This window comes from Sinohyriopsis cumingii, chromosome 4 (genome assembly GCF_028554795.1).
Source record: "Sinohyriopsis cumingii isolate HCF-2022 chromosome 4, ASM2855479v2, whole genome shotgun sequence".
NCBI lineage: Eukaryota > Metazoa > Mollusca > Bivalvia > Unionida > Unionidae > Sinohyriopsis > Sinohyriopsis cumingii.
In genome coordinates this window covers 72172304-72184401 of record NC_142964.1, presented here as the reverse complement: position 1 = coordinate 72184401, position 12098 = coordinate 72172304, and positions in this window count along the sequence as shown.

Genomic DNA, 12098 nt, shown 5'->3' with positions numbered 1-12098 from the left:
CTTGAGAGAAGAAGCTTTCGAAGTTCTGAATTCCAGAAAGTTTCTTCATATTCTTGCTGATAGAAGTAATGATGTCACTAAATAGTGTATTTACGACATGTTGTCAAAAAAATAAACAATCCATGATGACAGCGATCTCGACAAAATGACAACGTATACAACGAGGATATTGAAAATGACGATGACGATGATATTAAGATAATGATGTCATTGTTGGAGCGTGATTCTGAAGATGTTTAGGTTGTTTGTTTGGCTTGGATGGCGATAATGAAGTATAATGACAAACATGACGATGATGATTAAAAGGAAGACATTGAGAGTCCAATTATGTAAATATGTACATCGCTAATTTTTGTCTTGTTAGGATCAAAGTTGGTAAAAGATACAAAATTAACTAATGATGATGACAATCCCCTGGACGTTTTTGATATTTATGCAAATAAAACTCAGAACTTGTTTTGCTTTTTCAGTAGTGAGTAAATTGCCAATTCTGGAGTAAGCCTTGAAAACAATCATTTTACTCGTCATTGAGAATTGGTTTATAAATAATATTTTATAGGATTGCCTTGGGATATTACTTTTTTTTATTGCAGTATTTTACTGAATTGCTTTGTGATATGACGACGTTTTTGATATTTATGCAAATAAAACTCAGAACTTGTTTTGCTTTTTCAGTAGTGGGTAAATTGCCAATTCTGGAGTAAGCCTTGAAAACAATCATTTTACTCGTCATTAAGAATTGGTTTATACATAATATTTTATAGGATTGCCTTGGGATATTACTTTTTTTTATTGCAGTATTTTACTGGATTGCTTTGTGATATGACTTTTTATTGCACTATGTTATTGGATTGCCATGGGATATGACTTTTTATTGCAGTATTTTATTGGACTGCCTTGGGCTATGACTTTTCATTGCAGTGTTTTATTGGATTGCCTTGGGCTATGACTTTTCATTGCAGTATTTTATTGGATTGCCTTGGGCTATGACTTTTTTATGGCAGCGTTTTAATGGATTACCTTGAGATATGACTTTTTATGGCAGGTCATTATGAAATTATATATTTTTCATGTTATAATGACCAAATGAAATACAACAGTATACTTTTATCTTTTCATGAGATTAAACTGGTTTGATTTATCCTATAAACATCCAAATTATATTATTTATATCTTTTTAAAATGCAATTTATAAGTTTCTTTCCCCCACTGAATGAAGTATTTTTATATAGCTCACATGGAATCATTGATTTTACTACACTATAAGTTACTCCCTTTGCTATAGTAATAATAATAATAATAATAATAATAATAATTATTATTATTATTATTATTATTATTATTATTATTATTATTATTAAATATAACTGAATACATTTAATTATTCAATATAACTGAATACATTGTTCCTACAAATTGAGAAATATTTATATATTTTGCCCATCATCAAATTTATTAGACTTTAAAGCATTAATGTTCTTGTTACTCCTTAGAAAATGATCTTTTTATTCAGCTGTCTCATAAAGACCTACATCTTTGTCATATATTCGTGTACATAGGTGCAGATGTTTCCACCACTACTGAACCTGTATCAGTATGCATCAGTTGTCATTTTATCACCATGTTTAAATTTTAATTGATTATAACAAAAGGTTTACCTTAATAATTTTGATAGATCAATTTATAGAAAAAATTGATTCATTTTAGCGTTGTTTTTTTGTTTGATCATATTTTCACCAGAAAACTCTTCACTGACTTTGTTTTGAACTGAAAACGATGGTTGCTGAAAAGATTTCATATTCTATCCTTTTCATCTGTTTTGTATAACTACGCTTCTACTTTATTTTTTCATTCTCTTATTAAAACAGAATTATTAATTAGCTTATACAAATTAGATTTATAATCTCTAACTTGTTGTTTTGCTTCTCTTCTTAGCTTTATATTATGATAAATATATGATTTCGTCTATGAAAAAACGTATTCTTTAATTTAAAGGGATCATGACATATAAGTCTTTAAACGGTCTTTCTCCAGATTATATATCTAACCTATCTGAACTAAGATCATCGAATACTGAGCTTAATCTCCGATCGACGACTAACAACGATCTCCAGATTCCGTGGTCGAAAACCAATCATTACAAAAGCTCATTACTCGTCAGCACCTGCTCTATGGAATTCCTTACCACTGAGGATACGTAATTCAAATTCCCTTGCTTCTTTTCAAATATCATTAAAGAAATTCTTTCGCGACCAGCTGGAATGACACATTAAAGGCTCTGAATGGAAAACTTTATTATTATATCCATAATCTTATTCGATATATATAAGACGTACGACTTATGCTGAAATGTATGTACCTGTGTATATAATATTGCTCATATGTGTGCATGTTTCCCAGTATAGTCACACGTAGTCATTCATGTTAAATATGTATTATGAATGAGTGTGCGACGATACCTGAATATGTGCATGGTCTTGTATTTTTTAAATTATATTTTTTAATAAATATAGCCATTTACAAAACTGAAGACCACATGGCAGATGGGTCAGTCATGACCAAATGTGTGATCTTCGTTAAAGAATGTTTATTATTATTATTATTGGTTTGTTTAAATTTCTTTTTTCTGTGAACTGATATGATTTTTAGTCATACCTGCATTTATAAATTTAGTATTATATGATGCAGAACATATTTTTGTTTATTCATTAGATTAAGTACTAGTTTTGCTTTACACAACCACTTTTTAAAATATTATTACCTAAAGAACTCTACTGATAATCCGATTACCAACTATTCATCATTTTGATAACTTCCCGTAACTGATACTCGCCATGTGAATTATGTAAACAATATTTATATATTTAGAATCATTTTTCTAATGAGTATCATGTATGGTTTTCATCAGCAGCATTTTATTATTCATCCTTATTTTTGTTCACTTCGTTTGAATCTTTATATCGAGAGGCTGTGTCATTGACAGAAACATAATAGATTTGTATACGCGTATGAATATATGAAGATATTTTCTTCATACTCTGGTGTATACGTGTTTTTGCATACATTTTCTCAACCATCGTTATATTATATCAGTAAGAAGTTTAAAATTCGGTCATGTACCACGGTTCAACAAAGAAATAATGATGATACACTACCTATAAAATAACATAGATATAGCTTATATTTCTTTACCATAACTTTTCTAAAATGCTGGAACATGTAAGCAAGAAATATTACACCATTTTATAAACATAAATTATCATAATCTAAATTTTTGCAGCCATATTCATCTCAAACTAATTTATCATGCGCATTATCATTATCAGACATGTTTTCACTTCATGGGGTTGAATAACAGAAATTTGCTCAGGTAATGTTGTTTCCTTCATTTTCTTAAAGCTTAAATGCATTTGGGTAAAATAAAAACTTCTTTCCTAAAACAATCAGATTTTTTTGGTGTGTGTGTGTGTGTGTGTGTGTGTGTGCAAATATTTAGGTAATAATAAAAAATCATTACCTTTCAAAGCTATAATTATAATGTTTAATTCCGGCATACTCATAGATATAGCTTATAAGCTTACATGCCTGATAATGATAATTCTTATGATAAATTAATTAGTTTAAGTATTTTTTAGTTATATTTTGCTCTATATTCTTAGCTATGCATTTTTTTAAGCTTTTGCAATTTCATTGATTTGTTTTATGGAAAAAGTTAGAATTTAAAATTGCACTTTTTGTGTGCTGCTCCACAATATTTCCCACTTACATGGCAATGATATCTTACCTTACCACTTTTTAATTCTTTTTCACGCATCAAACAGTGTGTTTCAAACTGACATTTTTTTCTTCTCACTATTATTTCTGCTGGTTGTTCGAAAACAACATTGATAAATTTTGCTATATAATCTGCACATGTCATTGTTTAGCAGATTTGGTGTCACTGTAAATTAAAGTTCATAGTTTCTCTTGTTTCGTAATCATACCTTTCGATAATTTAGTTTTAGTAGGAATAATTGTATCAAATGAACCTATTATTTGGTTCGTATTTAATATTATTATTTGTTGATTTCTTAAAAAACGATTTTTAATATTTATTTTTATGGTTTGAGAATAGTACTGGAACTTTAGTTTAAATCATTGCAATATATTGTTATACATTAATGTTCATCTGACCATTATTTGCATTTAATGTTGGGTAACAGTTACTAGATAGATAGATAGATAGATAGATAGATAGATAGATAGATAGATAGATAGATAGATAAATAGATTGATAAATAGATAGATAGATAAATAGAAAGATAGATAGATAAATAGATATATAGATACATAGATAGACAGATAGATAGATAGATAAATAGATAGATAGATAAATAGATAGATAAATAGATAGATAGATAGACAGATAGATAAATAGAAGGATAGATAGATAGATAGATAGATAGACAAATAGATAGATATATAGATAAAAAGATAGATAGATAGATAAATATATAGATAAATAGATAGATAGATAGAGAAATAGACAGATAGATAGATAAATAGATAGATAGACAGACACATAGATAGATAAATAGATAGATAGATTTAGATAGATAGATAAATAGATAGATAGATAAATAGATAGATAGATACTGTAAATATATAGATAAATAGATAGATTGATAGACAAATAGATAAATAGATAGATAGATAGATTGATTTAGATACATAGATAGATAAATAGATAGATAGATAGATATATTGATAGATAGATAGATAAATAGATAGATAAATAGATAGATAGATAGATACACAACAATTTATAACGGTCTTTGAGATTTTTAGTTGTACGGTATGCATCCAACGAACCTTCACGAAATATACCCTTGAGACGTTCAGTCGATTCAATATGCTTGTTTATGATCTGTTGCAGGTATAGGGCATCGGAGTGGAACGTTAGCATGAAGGGGCCACGCTTGGTGGTTTTCTTAGATTTATATTACAGGAAGGTTCCTCTTTCGAAAAATCTAATTTTTATTAATAGCCTCCTCAGTGATAGCACCTTCTGTATCCCCTCTTTTTAAGATACCCATTGAATTCTCAGAGTCCCTTTTCCAAGGTGACAGGATCAGAGCATATGCGTTTGGCTCGAACCCATATACCGTAAGGAAGAATTTTCATTACGTGCTGGGGGATTGGGGGCAGCTGGTCGGGAGCATATCCTGGTAAGAATAAATAGGTTTAGAGGATATGTTAGTTTCTATGTTCCCCTCCAGAAGGATCGATTGAGTATCCCAAATATATGCTGGACCTGTTCAATGACTACAGTTTAAATTTAATCGTCAGGTTATGTTATTGGCAGAATACAAAATATTTTGAAATTGACGCCTGTTGCAGTCCATTTGATTATATGCAGTCAATAAATCTACACCAGCTTAGGTGTCTACAGGCTCAGCCCTAGGGCAAGACGAAGCAACCGCCTTGGGCCCCGCGTTTTCAGAAAATCAACTCTGCAGTGCAGTTTTTTGTGCCTGGAGCCCTGTGCTCATCGCTTGCTGCTTTGGGCCCCGCATGCTGCCTTGGGCCCCACACATCCTAGGGCCGGGCCGGGGCTATATTGTGCTTCGTTGAGAAGCTTTTGTTTTACTTTAGTCTTTCCTTGAAAATATTGGCATACGAAAGTACCATTTTAGTTCCAATCGCAGGAAGTGTTCGTTGTTGAATACAAATTTGTTTAACGTGAGAACCTTTGTTTAAAGTTTGACCAAATAGGTCGCTGGAAGGGATGGATTAGATTGACTATCCAATGCTTCCTTGCAGCCTGTGGTATCTTCAGCGGCAGAGAGGGTGAACAGATCGCTTGCTGGAAGGTCCATTTATGAAAAATAAAAATTCCTACGAAAAATTAAAGTATAAGGTAATTAACGTCAAACCGAAGCCTCTAGCCAAAACCGAGAGTTTCTCTAATTGGGTTAGTGTTTTTCTTTAACTTCATTTTTGTCGTCTGTGTTTTTCTAAATTCTATTGCGTGTTTTTGTTTATCCGTCGGACAATCATTTTTGGTCGCACCATCTCTGCTGCTGTAATGTGTGATTCAATCAATATTATATCAATAATGGAATCTCGCACAGCTAGATTAGCTCGAGGTCGATTAGAGTCAATTATGAAATATATCCCTGTTCGTGATGCTGTCAAGCAGCAACTACACACACGTCAGGAGTCTCAGGTGGAATTCGCAGAAGGTACAGAATAGTTATTCAAACCAATTATCGAACCAACCAAGAAAATTGTTACAGCAACTGAGGCGGCTCAAAAAGCACTTGAGACATCGCCTGTTGATAATGCTGGCCGTCTTCAAGCAGCTCAACCACCACCCCAGCAACCTCTTCGTCCACAACATGAAGTTCAACCACACCCTCTACCAAGAGTTAAAACTAACATTACAGATAAATTCACGCCCGAAGGTATAGCCGCTATCAAAGACCCAGACCAAATAATTGATATTGCTGCGTTTGGATATCATGATAAAGATAAATATGTAAAACCCTAATATGTTAAAACTTTTAAAGCTGCTGATTAGATTAAGGATGTATATCGCATCGCTGCTAATAAACCGCAAATCAGATCTAAGGAAGATATTTATAATTTTGACATCTTTAACCAGAAAATAAATGAGCATATTGAACGAGTAAATCAAGAAAGGAGACCAATAAAAAAGAAGAAATTAAGTTGTAACTTGAAAAAGCAAAAGAAGATTTAGAATTTGAAAACAATTAGACGATGGAAGAAATTACGTTCTTTACCAAGCAAGAAAGAAGCAGAAGAAACAACCGTAAGTGGTCTTGTTACTCAAGGAAGTGGTCTTGTTACCTCGTGCCCCAATAATGGTCTTGCCGATGTTGAACGATTATAAATTCTGATTGGCGGAAAACGAGCCGGTAATAATTCCCCAGAAATCATTAATGAAGTAGCTGATATTTGTTAACGAATATTTACAGGCGGTATCATGGACATAAATGTTTATCGGTCTCTCATAGATGAAATCGTTCATGATTGAGGGTATACAATTAGATCAGTGACAAGAAAATAAGATGATTATACATAATGCACAACGTGGACCTATAATGGCCAGGGTGATAAATTCGCGTTTACCAACATACAAAGTTACCTACAGAGATGGACTGGGTGATGTCTGTTTAGAAGGATAGCCCCAAAAACAATACCGATTGCAAAACAATTATCAATGAAAGCTATTGACCTTATTCGTGATAAAGGTATTGGTGCTGTTGGTGATGTTCCTAGTAAAGCATTCTCGGCAATCAAGGATAGACTAGCACAATTAATACGAAGAAAACATCAGCCAGTAAAATTAACCAGCACTGAAATTATGTCTGCAAATGTTAGTACAATAATAATCAAACTGCAAATAAAAAATTAGCAGAGTTGGATGGCGTACCCATGTCAGAAAAAGAACAAAATATAACGGCAAGTTTAACAGCAGGAAGTGGTCTTCGTGTTTGACGATAACGATTATAATAAAATGAGTAAACGTGTATCTGATCCCGCATTTGACTTGGACGCGCCAGTTCTCAAAGACGAGTCTGTGTGCAGTTATCAGTATTATTATTATGGCGCACGTGTACCTAACGCACGTGGACGAATCGAATTACAAGTTTAAGATACAAGTAGAAATTTGTTACCTGCTGAAGCGTTTATTGAAGTAGAAGGTAGACTTTGGAAAGCAGATGATACAGCATACGGACTTTTAGATCGACCTGGTTTTCTTAACAATGGTGTTATGGCATTATTTAACAGCGTCATATTCATGATTGACAGAAAAATATGGAATCGTGTCTCGAAAATGTTGACGTTGCTACGACGATACTGGGTCTGGCAAGATACAGCGATGATTACTCGAGGTCAGCTGGTCCAACAATGATGTTTGCAAAGGATACCACTGATCACCCCGAGAGAAGCAAAGTGAGACTAAATGCAGTTGGGGAAGGATTTATTTTGTATTGAGTTTAACGAGTGAATAAACTTCACATCTGCAATATTGTTGTTGTAAAACCTTATTTTTATACGCTACATCATGAACGTGACATGCTTGATCAACTGTATTTATTGGATACTCTCCCGGTCTTGGTTGATCTCGCTCGTCAAGTCGGATATCAAGTCGAGTTCCAGGACCACAATAATTATATCTGGGAAGATCATTTCCTCCTGGTAATTTTCCTAATGAAGCGGCTATATATCACCACCAGACATGTGTGTCCTGGCTGTGCCAGGGAGATAAATTTATATCTTTTATCCACATTTTACACATTTACCTGTGCACGTTTATTAATTATATTGTTGTTATTTTTGTTAATCCACTAGTGGAGGTAGATACTCTGCATCGAACACAATATAAATTCATATTATTTATTATAGTTGTATAACATGGATGTCATTGATTTCTCAGCGACACGAAAGCAAGAGCCAGTAAAACAAATTTCACCATTACCGAATTCCACCAGAATGATAATAATAGGTCCGTCCAGATCATGTAAAACACAATTATGGCTTAATTTCATAATGAGATGGCTCAAGTGGGATAACTTATATTTAGTGGCACCATCCGTAGATGATCAGAGATGCTACGATGTGCTTAAAGATTTTAATGAAATAACAATATTTAATATTTTATCATCGATATTGATGAAGCCCCATCTGTAGATGATCTCGATGGATTTATTAATAATGTCGTAAAATACGCTGATGTAATGCTGGGCAAACAATCAAATCCAGCTCGGATATTTCCTCGAGGCAGACACAAAAACACCGATGTTATATATGTTACTCAGCGAGATACATGCAATATTTAGTTGTGTTTAATCGAGCCGATACACATACTCTGCGAAATATTCATCAGACTTGGTGCAGTTGGGACATGGACATGATTAAGTTCCAAAACTTCTTTTTCAAAAGCACAGTCTATCCCACACGGATTTATCACGATACATTTACATGATCCTCGATCACAATATCGTATAGGTCTTGATAAAATCTTATGGTTGAGAGACTAATACGATAATGATTTAATTACTCACACATTACAGCAGCAGAGAGGGTGCGACCACAAATAAGTGTCACGGTGGGTAAACAAAAACTCGCATCAAAATTTAGAAATGAAGTAACAAAAAATCTAACCCAATTAGAGAAACTATCGGTTTTGGTTAGAGGTTTCGGTTTGACGTTATTGACCTTATATTTTCATTTTTTGCGTAGCACGTTTTATTTTTCTTAAATGGGCCTTCCAGCAAGTTGTCTGTTCACCATCTCTGATGCTTCTTCCTCGTGTTTAATGCTGGTGTAAAAGGAACCTGCATACATGGTAAGAAGGAAAGTGTTATTTGGAAGGTTAGATTTTTGTATTTTGTTGAGATAATACGTGGTATCTTGGATATATGAAGGCAGTTTTTCCACGAACGGCCGAATGTGAAAATCAACTAATTCAGATCTTTTTTTAGTGGGATTGAGTTTTTTATATATAAATTATCGTCCTTTAGTTGCCTGATAGCCTGGGCGATGTAGATTCACATCGTCAGAATGTATGCCATTTTCCACCCACATTGATGGCCAACAATAAAATGTGATAGCTGAAGTCAATACAGTAAGATATTTATCCATCTATTTTCAAAAATGCAAAAAAGCCGATTTCCTGGTTTGCTGCAGAATCTATAGTCTACTACTTATTCTCTAACACTTACATCGCAATTTTCTTAATTTGTATTTTTGTTCCAGACTTTTTATGTTTTCTTTGTTTATCTTTTCTTTTCTTTAATCTGTCGAAGAAATATTTGTAGTATTTTTTTATCAAGGTGTTAAAAAGCAAAATTAACTTTTATCTAGATATTATTGTTTTCATGCTGTGCACGAAATTTGATTATTGTTGACTCAATCTTTGGAAATTATATACATTTATGTAATCTGTGCTTACATAAATTTACATAAAATAATAGATGTCATTATGGCTCATCAATTTCTAGGTCAATGCAAATATGTTCCAGTATCAGCAACAACCTGAAATAAATTAGTTGACACATAATAGAGTTAAAAGGTTGAATTCATGTAGAAACAGTCATGTAAAATTTCGCAAACATAACAGCTTTTCTATTTTATGTGTTTGTCTTGTCTGTTTTGTATTTGCCTTTGAAAAAGAGCCATTAAAGGGTCAAATGCACTCAGGATTGCTATATAATAGTTTCGCACTTTTCATTGTCAGTTTATTTAATTTATCTTAATCAATCTCTGACACACGTGATCCCTTGCTGAATCCAGTGCACTTGAAAGGATTGTTATTCGCCATATGATTTGCATTCTTTCTTTATATATATATATATATATATATATATATATATATATATATATATATATATATATATATATATATATATATATATATATATATAAACGACTGTATTATTCTTGTTCAAATGGAAAGTATTAGTTCATTAATATATAGTGCATGAAATTAGCCCGTAACTATCATTCAGTTTTCTTGTAAGTATATTTGACTGTTGATTGTAGAGAAATCGCTCTCATGAACAATATTAGTACTTCAGTGCTATATCAAGATGCTCATCGATCATGTTGTGGTTCACGGTATATGCCATTCATGCAGCCTGTCAACAAACCTGCCAGTCCGTCTGTAATATATGAGTAAGTTGTCCATGTCCTGCATTTAGTTCCCATTTAGCTCAGTATTTATCGTTATTTTGTCTTAAGCTACATACCGTCTGTTCGTGTTAGTCCAACTAGGTTTGGTTTATTAATAAAAGTCGGAAAAATGATTAATATACCTTATCTCTACGAACATGTACATTCATGTTTATGTGGAGTTAAGTTTCTTTGTGTTGATGTTTTAACAGTAAACATGCATTACATTGTAGAAATGCATCATTGATAAAAACACCAATCAACAGGAAAAACGTCTGCTAAATGTATTCCTTCTATTCTTGAATACATAAAAATATAATTTGGTTTCTATCGCTAAACCAGTAGCTTCTCATAAGTTTGTAGACGACATATACATTTTAATCTTTAGAAAGTCAGGACCAAAAGGCAAAACACGAATCACGTAACAGTATTCTTCACGGGGTTTTCATTACAATACTATGAAATATGGTGCTTTTTTTCTCTCGTCATTTTCGTTTACGCGCAATTTTATAATTTGCTCTAACAATACATTAGTGAGCCTAAAGATGTTCCATAAATCTAGCAAAGTTATCAGAATTTCTTGCATATTATATAACTCAAAAGTCACTGAAATCTTATCTCTGTCCGTGTGGATTCAAATCTCGTTATCGTCCAGTGTGTGTATATGAGAACGCATGCCATTAGATTCCCGTGGGTCGGTGTTTCTTACCAGGAATTTTCCAGGTTCTTCCTCCACCAGTTATACTGGCCGTTATGTATATCATATCGTGTACTAAAAAAAAAATGGCGTTAATACCACCACCACAACAACCTCAAAATAATAAGAAATAGCCCCACAATGTCAATTAGGCAAGTAGGTTGAATATTGGAGTTCTAGACAACTAATTAAATTTATGTAGGAAAACCTTTAGTGGCGCAAGAAATAAAACAAAAAATATTTACTAATTTAAATACAAGCTATCCCATATTAGACCAACTCAATTTTGAACCACTTTGTTTACTCCTGACCATTTCCTGGACAACGGCATACAAGAAAACAGCAACCGTGATCTTGGACCTTTCAAGTGGAGCATTTTCATGACTATTGAATTTTCCGAGAATTGTCCCTGAACTCCCCGAAACCGTACTATTGGAATTCTAAAAAACTAACGTGAGATAAACTTTACTACTAAATTAATTGGATTGATAATTTGGGTCAATTGTAATAATTGAAATTTGCACATATATTTGAAATAGAGGAATCATCAGCAACAACGTTACAGAGACTACTTATTTAGGAGATAAACTCGATTACGATAGATAAAAGGCGTATTTTGCAGAGTTTGGTTGATAAATATCCATGTGAATATGTGATGAGACTATTAAAAAAACAGATATTTCGACCAGCATATTAAAGCAGATATACACGTATAATT